Genomic DNA, 15,639 nt, shown 5'->3' on the forward strand with positions numbered 1-15,639 from the left:
GAAAATGAATTAGACATTTGGCTCAACAGAGGCAAACTAGGCAATTATGATTCTGGGAATATTCCAAGGTGTCCCTCAATTTGCATGGAACCCCAGAATATCATTCCAAGTATGGCTTTCATTCCTAACTTGTCTAGGTAACAGCTAGGATGCCTCGTATTCTTCTTAACCATTTCCATCCTTGAACCTTCTTTCACTATCTTCCCTCTTCTTATATCTATGAGGTAACACATTAGCATCACACAAACTATCAACAATCCTCTCGTTGCTCTGGCAGTTTGACCCCTGGGCTCCTATTCAAGCTGGTTCCTCTTTGAGGATTTTGCATTTTAAAATGTCATGGTTATGTGACACCAAGTTTAAATAAACCAGTTGTATTTTTTTAAAGTACATCTTCAGCATTTTGTTTAACCCATTCTAAAAAGGTGGTATTTTCTTCAGCATCCATGGAATATTACGATTATTCCTATACTGACAGTCTAGTCTGTATTGGAAAGTACACAAGTGAACTAATCTCCATTCCCACAGCTTCCCTAATTAGATAAAGAGGAAATGCCCATTGTTCAACTAGAAGTGTAACAAAAGAGAACTGGTGTGCTAATTAAGGTTCTGCCATTACATTTTTTAAGCGATAATAGACCTTTTTGCTAATGTAGAATAGCATCTGCAGATGCATGGTGAGACAGGTTTTAGTCCTTCATAAAAAAGAGCAATTTTAAATAGATACTATTCAAACTCAGCAGGATGGATTCAAGGATGGGAAGGTGGGGGGGAGAAGGTGACCAAAAAATACCTAGTTCTCTCAGGAAATATGACATTTATGTATGAGATGCAGCCTGGGACTGAAGCCTGGAGAACAATCTGGAATGCTGACAATTTATAGACTGAAAATATGAAAACAGAGAGGAGCACTGAATTCACTTAGAAAACATTTGTGCTAATGCTGCATTGTGTGAGGCCTAGTTAGAATGTCTAGAATGTGTAAAAATTATAACTCTGCGGATATATTTGAATCAAACCCATAAGCTCACTTATTAGTTTTTCTTAATGGCCTCTAAAAAGTCAATATTCTATTTGCAAAAAAAATATAGATGTGCATATGTATATATTCATAGGATTACAATCCTGTGAAACTACAGATTTAGAAACCTACAACTTCAGAGTTGGAATCTTAGAGATTATTTAGTTTCTCCCTCTCCCTTTCCCCATTTTTAAAATGGAAGAAGCTGAGGCCCAGATTTGTCCAAGATCACAAAATAAGTAAGAACCAGAATTGGAATGTCAGTTCATGTTTCATATATACATGTTTGCATATATAGAGAGATATAGATATAGATACATATATATAGTCTGATTTGCATATGTGTATATATGTGTGTGTCTGCATGTGTATGTCTGTGTGCATGTATATATACTTGTGTGTACACATATATACAAATCTGTGGTTTCTTAAGTATATTAAGCTGCTCATATGGAAAATCTCTCTACAAACATGCATTAAATAATCGAAAATTCTTTTGCAACTTCATCTTAGTCTGAAAGGGTTCCCTGGGAGACTGAGTATTTCACTAGTCTCATACCTACTAAGTATCAGAGGCAGGGATCACACCCAAGTCTTCTGGGCCCTAAGACTGGCTTGCTAGCCAATCCTCTGTGCTGCCTTTCCTTTTATATGGGTCTATTTCAAAGTGTGGTGACACTTTGGAAAGTCTGTTAAATGATTTTTGAGTATGTGCAAGGTTTATGTGGCCATTTCTGCCCATGAAAAGTAAGGTATTGACATGTTATAGAGTTGCTGACTGGGAAATGAATAGCAAATTACTTCACATAGTATTGCAGAGATGACTTCCTTGGCTGATGAATATAATATGGCAGAATATTCCTCTTTAATGGAGACTCAGTAATTATGCTGATAAGATAGATTCCTTTTAACAGTAGAGGCATTATAGCAGCATCTGCTTTTTTAGGACTATGAAAATGAAACTGTTACGAGATTTTGCTCCTACCATAAAGTATTTACAAAAGAAATGTTGACAAAGACATTAAGAAATCCCTTAGAATATTGGGGGTGGGGGCATGTTGGAGGCAGGGAGGCTGATGACATCGGAGAGACAATCAATGTTCCCTTTTTAATCCTTTATTCTTTTTGTACCTATATGAGATATAGATTTACCTTGAGAAACTAGCTGATAGTGCACTATCATAATTTCAGAGCTGCAGCCTATTAGAAATGTACCTCATTGTGGTAGCTTTAGTACTCAAAATAGAGGACACTCTGAAATGTGAAATAACAAGCTGAGTGTCTAGCCATCTCCTCTTTTCCCCTTCTCCAAACAGAATGGAAAGTCAGACTGCTCCTTTGTAAAGGTTCTGCCCCAGATAGAATGCTGCTTACCACTTCTCAAATCCAATGAATGGTTTCCATTCAGGCCACACACATCTTACATGCAAAATTCTTGGCTCTCGTGAGAACCACCTTTCAAAAAGAAGAGGAATTGTACTGTATATAAATATGTGAAGAAAACTTTCTCTGGAGGGACCATAAACCACAGAAGCCATAAACTCGAATTGGACTCCAGAATGGAATGATCAGGAGAGTTCAGGACATAAACTGATTATATGTCGGGACCAATAAATAACATTTTCCTTTCCTGTGCAGCGTTCCACAATTGAAGAGTTATATTCTTGGCATTTTCATCCTTTTTTAGAGTTCACATTTTCCCTTCATTAGAACCTGTCGTTGATACAGAGTAGAAAACTTGTTGTTTGTGGAGCTGTACAAAACTTTGGATAAATTCAAAATGTTCCCATCCAAATTTTTTAAAATGGTAATTTTTTTCAGGGAAATGGTAATAAAATTACTTTGCTTACCTGCAGAAGCACATATCTTTTCTAAAAGGTCTTGTCAATTTCACTGGCCTTGTGGTTCATTATTACTCCTTTTGTTTGAGACGAATGCCCATCTCAGCACTTACACTGGATTTAGGGTTAGTTCTGCAATATAATGGCTCCTTCCTTCTTTCTCAAAACTGTTGTGATATACATACACACACATACGTATACAGGATATTCTAAAACTTTAGTGAAATTTAGAGCTTTAATAGCTTAAAAGTGCACTAAGATTTTTGGAACACCTTGTATATGCATAATACATACACATATACATGTATATGTACATGTATACGTATATACAAATTTATATTATATGCACACACTTACAAGTACAGGATAATTGAAAGGCTTAATTTTAAATTTTAATAGCTAAAAATTTCTAGTACTTTTGGACACCATGAATACATACACACACATATGTATTTATATTATAGGCATACACACACACAGGGCATTCTAAAAGAGCAATTTTTAATTTTAATAGCCAAAAACTGCCCTGATACTTTTTGTAACACCATTTAGGCATACACACACACACACACACACACACACACACACACACACACACATCCCACAATGACAACAAAGGCAAATACTACAAAATCACTCCCACTACTCTCTGTAACTTCTCCCAGTCCTTCTCTGATAGCTTACCCGCCCTTGATCTTCTCAATTGAAGTAAACCCCACCTCGATACAATCACTAACTGTCATGCTTTAACACTTTCCCCATCAAAGCATATTGCAGTCATTTGCCTCACAGTACACCAGCAATGATTCCTTCCCAGCACCACTAGGTTCCCACAAGGCATCATTTTTCTTCCCCAGTAGAAACCAAAACAGTGAAGGGGGTGGGGAGTATACTTTCCCAAACTGCAAATAATAGCATCTGGGCATTTGTCCTCCTCACAGATCTATGGAATCACAACATCCTGAGAACTTAGGAATTCAACAATAGTATCCTTATCCCATAGCACTAAGTACCAAAATTGTGAAATATCAAAGAAAATGTTAGAAATAATCTCTGTGATTACTTGACAAGCTAAAAAAAACCGCTCAGGTGTGTAGCTTAGACTAATCAGAAACTATGTGAATAGGGCTGAAGTTGCTCCTACCTTCTACTCAGACAATTAAGGAATAGCACATTTTCTAAAGGAAAGGTTACTTTGACTTTGATAAGTCTATCACTCACTTAATGAACATAAACAAGTAGGGCATTAAGTGGAGGCACAACATAGAACTTTGTCCTTCACTTTAGGAAAGATGACTGGGCCTGCCTGGCTGTAAATTCCCAATCCTTGATGGCCTCAGTGTAAGCAGGGAAATGATGCATGATATTCACAATGATGCGTCATGTGCTATCATTGTAGATGAAGTATGCAGAGTCAGGGAGGGAAATCCATTTATTTGTATTGGTTTTCTGAAAGAAAATACAATTAGGACAAACTGAATAAATCTGAATAAAAGGATCTTTTTTTTTAATCCTGCCATTTCCAAGTCATTGTATGAAATGCATCATCTGTGTATTATACAAGCCTCTATCCAATTTTAATTTGGGTAACATGAGGAAATTCAAAAAAGAGGGCAAAGCCTACAGGCTTTGATGGAACAAAGAAGGGAAAATAGTTTGTTTTGTATGAGAAGGAATAAAGATTTCGATAAAAGCCAAAGAAAGAAAGTGGTAAATGCCTTTACCCAAAAAAAAAGTGGAGGGAGGAAAAGAAGGGATATTGGACATAGGGAATATTTTTCAAGCAGTGGTATACAGAGCTAAAAATAAGTTCTTCAAACTGCCCTGTTGCCCCATATAACCCATGACCTTTCTGCAACATAAGAATGCCGGCTTGATAATGAGAAGCAAAATTCTATTCTTTATGAAAGTCTGCAAAATAAGCTATATTAAGCTATATTCCAGTACTCCTATATGTATATATATATATATATATATGTATGTATGTATATATATACATATATATATATGATGTCATTGACAGCAATCAGAAAGCAAGCAATTAACGCTTACTATGAGGTAGAAACTATGTAAGCACAGGAGACAAAAATATAAAAGACTGTTCCTTTGCTCACATAGCTTATGTTACACTTAGGAGGGCACAATATGTTATCAGATAAGTAAAAACAGTATATATCTCTAAAATAATTCACAATGATTTGAGAGAAGGGGCTCTATAAATGGGAGGAATCAGATAGAGCAATCTCTTCAAAAATCTTGATGGCAATCCCTCCATACCTGCCCCTCCGGTGTGTTCGTATCCGGCCATGAGTTCAATACAGGTCATTTCCTACTCTGGAGTCCTTCCTCACATTTTCCTGATACCACAAAAATACCTGTGAAACTGTTCTTTGGTTTTTCCCTTGGCATCACCACATTTTCAGGAGATTTTTTCAATGATAACATTTTTTCAATGACATCCTTAATATAAAACTCATTCATGGGTTCTTATTTATAATGGGAAGCAGGCACCTCTCCATTGACTTTTGATCTCCATTCAACTTCAGTTTCTCAAGGACTATAAGGCCATAACAAATGAATAGGAGAATATTAGGGTTAAAAGATGGCCCTTTGACTTGAGAGAGAAGCTTGTAATCACAAAAAAGAACTTTGCAATTTCTTTAAGTCAGTCCAATATGCTCTCCCGTCTAACACTTCAAATCAGGGTTTGTTTTATTGTTTTGTTGATTGTCTAAATTTAAAGTCATGAAGAAAATGGTAATAATACAGATTGTGTCAAACTTTTCAGAGAGCTAGTTGTTAATCATTTACCGGTGAACTACTAGATAGATAGATAGATAGATAGATGGCAGACACACAGAGAAATAGGTATTAATATAGATACCTGCAAGCCTAGAAACCCTAAGTAAACAGCCCAAAGTGCTTTATATTGTTTAAGAGTGCCTTACAAGTTGAGGGCTTACTTGATTCTGAGTAGAAGTATTTTTTTTTTCATCCTTTCCATCTCCAAGTCACTGTTTGATCGAGCCTCTTAAATTGATCCTGTTTGTCCTATTATTTGATGAGTTTTGAATTCTGTTTGGATTGTATTCATAGTGGCAGGGATCCATTGGGGAAATTTGGGATACCCCGTGTTGTTTCAGGGTGTATGCATACAAACACACACATTTACATTACATGCATACACATATACATATAGGCTTCACGTGGAAAGGATAAGTAGAGATTTTATCTTGATTTCTAATTTGATTATTGTGTGTCTTAGGGAGCCACAGGGAGGAAATTGCTGCAGGGACCCAGAGAAGTTTTATAAATTAAAATTTTACCTAAGAGTGTGGATTCTAAGTACTGGGGATCCCTTTCGTGGAAGGATAGGATAAGTGTCCCAGTTCCTCAACTCCAAGGACCCCAGGCCTGATTTGTGGTAGCACTTGGTATCGCTACAAAAGCATCGTGTAATAACAGTTGGGTTTCTCACCTGAGGATTAGGGACTGACTTTCAGTTGACCCCAGGTCCTATGTCCCTGCAGGAAAATCTCTACCTGTTTTAGTGAGTTCTATAGTTTCCTTCAGAGTTAGGAAGCTTGATTGTCTTCCTTTTCTTTATTGCCTTTTGGTTAGGGAAGGAACATTTCATTTAAGTACTAAGGAAGCAATAACTTTCTATTAAAACTATGTAAAATATTCTTTGTAACATCTGTTTTCAGGGACAATTGTTTCATCTTGTGGAATTGTAAAAGACTGGTTTGTGACTATTGTTGTGAAGGGATCGCCTCTTCTCTTATTTGTTAATTATACCCCCTGGATTTCTAGACACCACATACATTTGGAGATTATTGTGGCATATGCTATGAGAACTAAACCTAATTTTTGCTTGACTCCTTTCTAGTTTTCCCTGAAATTTTGGTTAAATATGAATTCAATATCTGAGTAGCAATGGTCTTTGGGGTTTTTTGTAACACAATGCTACCATATTTCTTTGCTTCTTCTGGATGTTTTGTGTCTAATTTGTACCATTGATCAATTTTTGAATTTTTAGCCAATACCAAAAAATTTTGATGATTATTGCATTATAATACAGTATGAAATCAAGTATTATTAGTTCCCTTTATTTTTTCATAATTTCCTTTGAGATTCTTAACCTTTTGTTCCTTCAGATATATTTAGTTATTATTTTTGCTAGTTCTAAAATATACTGCTTTGGTGGTTTACCTAACAACACTGAGTAAGTAAATTAATATGGATAGTATTGTCATTTTATTACATTGGTATAGACAAACAATGAGCAGCTGATAGATTTCCTATTAAGTCTGTCTATTTTTGTAAAAAAAATATACTTTCTAGTTCCATTCATATGAATCCTTATTGTGTGTGTGTGTGTGTGTGTGTGTGTGTGTGTGTGTGTGTGTGTGTGTATCTTAGGGGATAGACTCTCAGATACTTTATATGTTCTGTAGTAATTTTTGATGGAATTTGCCTTTCAACCTCTTCCTTCTGGGTTAAGTTGGTAAAAGAAAGTTTGATGATTTAGACAGAGGAATATTTTATATTCAGTTACTTTGCTTTCAATTAATTTTAATTGAATCTCTAGGGTTCTCTAAGTAAATCATATTATCTTCAAAAAGTGATAATTTTGTTACTCATTTGCATATGTTGATCCCTCATATTTTTTCTTGCCTCATTGCTATGGATAGCCTCTCTAGAAGTATATCAAGTAATAGTTCGACAGAAGAAATGTAAGACTTGATCTGCCAAAGATGCCTTGGAATTTCTTGAGTTATTCCATGTGACCATTCCTGATTTAATCATCACTGCTTTTCGTTGGTAGACCTATTACAAATGGAAAAGATTTGGCATCACCTACTACATGGTAGTCCTTCCAATGGAAAGAGAAAAAAGCCTGAAATTTCATTTTCCAACAGAGACAGTCATTTTGGGGGTGATTACAAAGATAATTCACTTTTTTGTTACTGTTCTCTTTTTTTGCCTTTCCTTTTACCTATGCTAAACTTCAGTGATGCCTATCCCAGGCTTCTCATATCCTCAATATCAAGATTATGGTTTATTCTAAAAAACAGAAAAAACCAGTGAAGCTTTTTAAGCAGTCAAGGGACCTATCAACTGCCCCTTATCCTGTGCCCTGAGTGTTAAGCCTCTATTCTAGGACATAGTGATGTTCTCCAGTTCCAGGGTTGTGCAAGGCAGGTTGTTAATTCCCAAACTGCTTCACCATATTGATAGATTAAAGAAAAGCCCAAAATTCCAATGAGTTTTTCCCTGCCTCTTCATGTTGGTGGTCATCATCTTCAAAACAGAAAATAACTGTCAGTGTTAGTCAGCTCTGACCAAGGAACCTAAGAGGTCTTGCCATCTGAAACTTAGAAATATGCTTTTAAGGCTAGAATGTCCATCCCAGGATTGCTGACTGTTCACCTGCACTCACATAGAGACACAAAGCAGAAGAGGCAGCTGTGGACACACCTAGGCAGGTATATGTACCCTAGTTACCATATATGAGCAGTTTCCATTTTTCCTGGGATTGGGGAGAGTGTCCTTATCCCATCCCTGGGACCCACTCTATAAAGTTCCTTCACCTATTTTTCATTGTAAGTCTCAGCAAGAAAGAGTATGGTAGTTCCAGAGCAAGAACAAAAGTTCTATCTCCTTCAAAACTTATACTGTACCCACTGCGCTAGGAAGTAAACTGGCATGTATTTGGCACCTTTGTCCATATCCCCAAGTCTAAAAAAGTCTTTTAGTTCCTTTTAGGCAGACTCAAGAACCTTAGTCCTTTAGCTTTTTTAGGCAGACTCAAGCATTGTTCTTTCAAGTGTCTCCCCATGTGTCTTGAACTAAAAGGTCTCAACAAAGTCCACATGTCACAGTTGTTCTTGATGGCTTCCTGAACATTGTATAAATAGTCTCAGGCAATACGGTCAGTACAATTCATAGACAATCCCTAAATTAATAGTCTTTAGGGAGGACCCATGACTACTCAATCTACTAGGGCTGGAGATTACCACGACCCCCAAGTACAAAGTTATGTAAATTCGACACATAACATTTACAACAGTTATCATCTTTGGGCTATGATTCTTAAGGACACAATGCAACTTTATATGTGTCTCTAGGTGCTGAGTCCTCCCTTACAATTTACTTTCTGATCAAACTGAGTCAGTGGACAACCCTGCAAGTCCCATTGGCAGGATTCTAGGTAGGTAATCAGAAGGTGAAAATCTCTGATAACAAGAACAATGACTTCCCAAATTTCTTTTTTCCCCATTATCCTTCCTCCATTTCAATCCCAAGAAAAGGCATAATAAGGTCATTAGGATCTAATCCTGATGGCTAACACCAAATGTTCTAAAGCCAGCCTCAGTTCAGTCCAATGGTTCAGGTTCAGGAATGAATGAAATGAAACACTGTCAGTGAGGAGGATTTTGTTTATCCTTTCAGAGTTTAGTTTCTCAGGTCCCATGGCCAAGGGAATGTCTAGTTTCCAGGTGTTGCATAATACTCCCAGAATAGTCTCAAGGATGTTAGATAGTATCCCAGAATAGTTTCAAGGATTCTTAGAATCATAGTGACAGACAGTCATACTGAGGCTGTACCATGAGATATAGGGGTGACATAACTAATATTTACTACACTTGCGCAGAATGATGATGTTGCTAAACTTAACCTGTGAGCTTAATGTTAGCAAGATGCCTTCTTTGTCTATTGCCCCATAAAGCAAGAGGGCACACTAGTCAGTGAGTGGGGAAGCCATGGGCAATGCATAGAGGAATGTATGTACTTGCCTCAACCAGCCCCCCTGGAGCTTGAAGGGACTTAGGGAAAGGCACTAACTATGCCTGTCTCGATTGACCCTGTAGAGACACAGGGGTGATCGTCCACCCTTCTCATTGGCACCTGAGAGAAGGGTGACTAGGGAAGGCTTGATTAGGGAATACTGTAGGAGTTGATGCTCTCATTTTTAGCAACCTTCTGAGACGACTAGACTAGAATAAAGCTTATTATTAACCCCTCCAAAGCTGTCCTTCCTATATATCCAGATCAAGAGTGAACCTGTTAGAGGCTGAAGTGCAGAAGCTGCAGTGCCTCCTGTGCTAGCAGGCATCCTGTATGCCATTGTTATCCGTGAAACAGACACTCATATAGTATCATTTAGTAGTTAATAAGACGCTTATTTAACAATAGCATAAAAAGGATATTTGGCAAGGACACAGTATTAATTCAGTATGGAGTCATTTACCTCCTCCCATATTTATCATGAGTCATGCCAGTCAGAATCCTTTTTTAAGCTGAAAACTAAGTTGGTTCCATCTGTGCTTTTGTACTTAGGTGAAGTTCTATCAGCGGATTGAGCCTTGTAATCCTCTAGACCAGGCCTGCACGACATAAGGCTGCAGGCTGCTTGTGGCCAGCCAAGGGATTTTGGGCAGTCCCCCCAAAAATGTAGGGTTGCCACTGCTCACTCTCCTATTTGTCATGTGACCCACAGCAATCAACTACTGTCAGTCTATCTCTAGTCTAACCCATCTGCAGTCAGAAGTTTACGAGTTATGCAGGTCTGCCATAGACCAATTACAGCTCAAGAAGACTTCATTGACTTTTAAGTGAAAACTAGCCTAGCCCATGTGAGGAAGAAATTAGTCCAATATCACTTTTTTTATTAGAATGATTTTTTTTAAGTAGCTTAAGTCTCAACTTACCCTAGGTGTGTATGGGAATGGGGGGAGGGGAGAGCAGGCAGGGAAAGTGGGCAGAGGAGCATGTAGCAAAAATGATCAAGGAGAATTTTTTATTGCGTTACTATTCATTTGTGTCCAAAATAAGCTTCTTAATGTTTCAAATCTATTACTTTCCTTGCTCTGTTAGCATAATGAGCAAGTGAATGCCTAGATGTGAGTTAAATAAAAGTTCAATGTCTCTGACATATGGAGTCCTTCCATTAAGCCATTGTTTAGTGCCCCAAACCACTTTCTCTACTTGTTCATTTTCTCTGTACAGAGTATGAAAGGAGGCCAGCAAGAAGCAATGAAACATCTTCAAGTGATTCTACAGAAAGGAAAAACTGTCAACATTTTCCATCATCAAGAATGTTCTCTAAAAGAAAATAAAGAGGAGCTACCACATGGCTGACCTGAATTCCAGGCTAATGGATGATATGACTCAATGGAAAATGTTCTGATGAGGCAGAGCAAACACTCAGTCATCATGCCAGCCAGGCAGGAACAAATAAACAACCCCTCTCCCAAAAAAGCCCCCACAGGCCTTTGATTGGAAGGGTCGATGAGGAAGTTTTCCTGCATGTATTCTCCCTTGTCTGGTGATTCTTTAATGACTCACCTGTTTTCATATGTCCAGTTTAGTAAAGCAACAAGAACTGATTGCTTATATATCTTAGAAGGTAACCCTGCTATTAAAAAAAATGAACATTCATTTTGGGTCTTCCTTTCAAGCATACACCCTCAAGCATAATAGCCGAGGTTACAGTTGGTTGTCTATTCACCCATTTTTCTTTATTCCTACCAAAGTGAGGGATTGTTTCTGTCACTGTTACTTTCCTACATCCTTTCTAAACCTCCCCACTTTTTTCAGCATAAGAGCTATGCTTTTAATTGGGTACTTCTCGGAGAAGAATGAGGCACAGAGTAGAACAGCATGGTCTGCAGTCATTTGTTTGCAGGGAGATCATTTTAGTCATCAACATCTGAACCCTGCTGAAGTGCAGTTTCAATTTCCCTCTTCAACCATGGGTAAAACAATGTTGACAACACATATTTCTCTCTGTCAAAACATTTCACTTACTCGGCAGTCTGTAGACAGTTTGAGAGCCATATCTCCAACAAGCAATACCATAGCATTCTTCCAATTATTTTTAAATTGGGGTGGCACATGCCTCACAAGAGGGCACAACTTGGGGCTGGAGCCAATTTAGGGGAAAATATTCAACACTGGCACAGAGAGAGCTCTAGAATAAGCATGTGACAGGGGCATCCAAAATAACCTATATGCTTATTGTAAAAAAAAAAGGGGGGGAAGGCCAGGGCAACCCTTTTCAAGCCTCATTTTGAGGATTTAGTTTGCTTTCTCTTGGTTTTCTCTGTGTTGGGATTATTTAAAAGGTATTACACAGAGATTTCTACTCAGCTGAAAAAAGATTATGCAATCACAGAATCCTAGATTTAGAGCTGGAAGAGACCTGGAGTCTTCCCCTTGAAGGTTATATTCCTTCTCTGTATGCATCTTCAATGGATCTGTTTAAATAAACATAATATACACACAACAATAATAATAACTAAAATTTGTATAATGCTTACTATGTGTCAGCCAACTGCTTTACAATTATTATCTCATCTGATCCTCACAACACCCCCTTGAGGCAAGTGCTATTGCTCACCCCCATTTGAGAGATGAGGAAACTGAGACAAACAAGTTAAGTGACTTGCCCAGGGTCACATAGCTAATAAGTGTCTCAGGAAGGATTTCAGCTCAGGTCTTACTGACTCCAGGCTCAGACCTCTCTTCACTACACTACCTGGCTGCCTGATATAATAAGGTTACATCCCTTCTATTCTGTATGAATTTTGTATGTAGCTGTTTAAATAAATATGATAGGCATGTGTATATATTATGTAAGGTTTCATTCCATCTGGGCTTCGTATAGCATTATAAACTTGTTCAAATAAATTATTTGTAATTTTTATGTAATTATGTAATATTTGATAGGTATAATAGAAGAGAGACAATGTTAATACACACTTTTCCTTATATAAGGCTGCATTTCCCTGACTGGGTATGTATCTTGTATGTACCTGCATAAATAAATTTATATATATACATATATATATATATGTATATATATGTGTGTGTGTATGTATATATGTGTGTATGTATATATATACATATATATATAAATAAAACATGATATATAATATGTATAATTCTAGGGAAGATAAGTGAACTCATATCAGCTCTTCCATCAGTATAAAAAGCTCACAATGTGGAAACACATATTGTCTCCCCCATTAGCATATTAGCTACATGAGAGGAGGGACTTTTTTGCTTCTCCCTTTCTTTATATCTCTAGGACTTAGCATAGTGCCTGGCACAAAGCTTAAGTACTTGCAAAGTACTTGTTTATTGTTGATTGATTGACTGATTGAACACCAGCTCCAACCCCCTCACTGTATAGTAGAAGTCCCTCAAACAAATAGGCAAGAAGCCATTGAACCCAGGCTCTCAGATTGCAAATCAGGCATTCTTTCTATTACACTGGTTAGTGCAACCGGTTTCATAGAATTTGAAGCTGAAGGGGACGTGGGAGTCATCTAGATCAAGTCTTCCATTTTATAATTGAGAAAATGAAAGCCCAGAGAGAGCTCAGGCTGACTCCAAGTAACACGGGTAGCAAGCACCAGAGGCAGTAGTCAAACCAAGGTCTTCTGATTCCAAATCCATGGCTCTCTCTCCGTAACATCAACCTTGAGTCCTCGTATTTCCACTGCAATCAATCAAATGAATGTATTTTGTTTGTCCAGCACTTAGCTACTATCCCCACATTCAGGTAAAATGTCAGCGTGTGGGTGTCACTGGCTTTACTGATCCTCTTGTCTGACCACCTTAAGAAACAGAACATAAGGAGTGGAGGATAGAAAGACAGCAATAAAATTGCTTATGGCTCCTGCAGCAGGATGTTGACTATAGTGTAATCATCTTTAAAATGTTTAATACTTCATGCCGAATATTTAAAGGAGATAATGTCAATGGAATGGGAATGGTGCGCTTGGATAATGGCCTCCTGCTGCCAGATAAATGCCAAGGCTAGACAAGGCCATGGCATTTGTAGAAAACAAATACAAAGGCAAAGCCAGGACATTTATTTTCAAAATAGCAAAGCATTTACCAGTCACAAAGTTCAGATTCATTGATGTCATTGTTACAGCACTCAGGGAAAAAAAGAAAGAAAGAAAACCCTTACAACTATAAATAGAGTCAATAAAATACACCAGAGAAATGACCGGGAGGGCCAATGGGGGACGATATTCTGCAAGCAATCAGAGAGAAGTACTTTTTAAACAAAGAGAATTGTTCAGCTTGCCTGCCAATCAAGTACCACTTAATCTATCAACGTAGCCATCAGTTTTAAAAAGGTCAACCAGGATGTATGTTGACTCAACAGTGGTACGTCTGAGCTTCACATAAGGGTACAGTCATTTTATCCGCCAAAATAAAAATTATTTTATTTGAAGCGAGGTGATACCAACTGTTACCACTATTTATTTTTAGGCAGAGGACTTTTGATTTTTTTTTCTGGTGGCAATGACCTGGTCCTGAATTATGTCATATAAGCTCTTGCCACAAACAAATCTATATAACGCATGATGCTTTTTTGTCAACATAACGGCAAATAGACAAATAGCAAAAGTGTGTGTAACTAATAGCCAAATATATCTTTGGTACACAAGTATATAGTAATTACCACAGGCATCAAGGAAAATATAAAATTATATGTAAGGCATATAAGAGTTATATAGTTGAAAGGGATCTTAGAAATGTCATCCACAACTCCTTATTTTAAAGATGAGAAATTGAGGATAGGAGATACTAAGAGGTTTGTCCAAAATTATATAAAGATTTGAATCTAGGCATACTTGAATAACAACTTGGCAATGGGGAAAACACCTTTGAATGTTTCAGTTTAAGTACATTTGTTAACTCAGACACACCATGGTACAAAAAAAAGAGAATCAGAAAAGTTGTGGGTTCAAATCCCACCTCTGACCCTTATTACCTATTAACCTCCATGAGCCTCATTGGGTCTCCGAGGTCACAAGTATTAACTAGGGACTAAGTGCATCCAGATGACAATACTAAAGAAACAACACGGAATAATGGTTAGAGCATCGAGGAAGACCCCAGTCCAGTTCCAGCCTCAAAAACTTACTAGTTATATGGCCCTGAGCAATTCACTCAGCTTCCCTAAACCTCCATTTCCTCAACAATAACATGAGGAGATTCAACTGGTTTACTTGTAAAGAACCTTCCAGCTGCAAATCTATGATCTTGTGTGTCTTACATAATTGCGTACGCCCATTGATGCGTGTGATAATTATTGCATAATCCTATGACAAATATACATTCTCCTATTAGCTGTTTGTGATTTTTCAATTTGTCTGTTTGCATATACTCTACTGTTTAATCATGTCCTGTTATTATGTAGACCTACCAATTTTATTATCTTGTTGCTTTGATTTTATCAATTATGTTTATTTGCTTGCATGGATATTAATATTCTGCTCTGATATAAGCATATAATATAATCATCCTGCATGCAACCAAGGTCTGCAGTCAGTAAAGAGCTATCCAGGATTCAGGACTATGGACAAATATGCCCCACATGGCCCTGATTTATTTGTTGGGCATAGCAAATGTTTGTCCAAAGGGAAGGATGAAAGGGTACATACCATTCAGGCTCCATTTGCATTTCTTAAAGGGTACCTCCCTTTCAACTTTGAGTGGATTATTTTTTACCTAAAAGGAAGTGAGACTTTGAGTAGCTCATTTGCATATAAAAGATCAAGAAAACTGCTGCCAGCCAAAAGCAACTGGCTGACAGAGTGAAAATTGTCATTATACCTTTACCCAACCCACTCATTTGCATGGACCAACAGGAGGAATAAAGATTTGGGAAATGTCAGCACTTTGAATCTGTTTGATTTCAATTCAATACCTAGTCTTAATCGCTAAATGGGTGCTGTCTCAGTCAAG

This window comes from Trichosurus vulpecula, chromosome 1 (genome assembly GCF_011100635.1).
Source record: "Trichosurus vulpecula isolate mTriVul1 chromosome 1, mTriVul1.pri, whole genome shotgun sequence".
Classification (NCBI taxonomy): Eukaryota; Metazoa; Chordata; class Mammalia; order Diprotodontia; family Phalangeridae; genus Trichosurus; species Trichosurus vulpecula.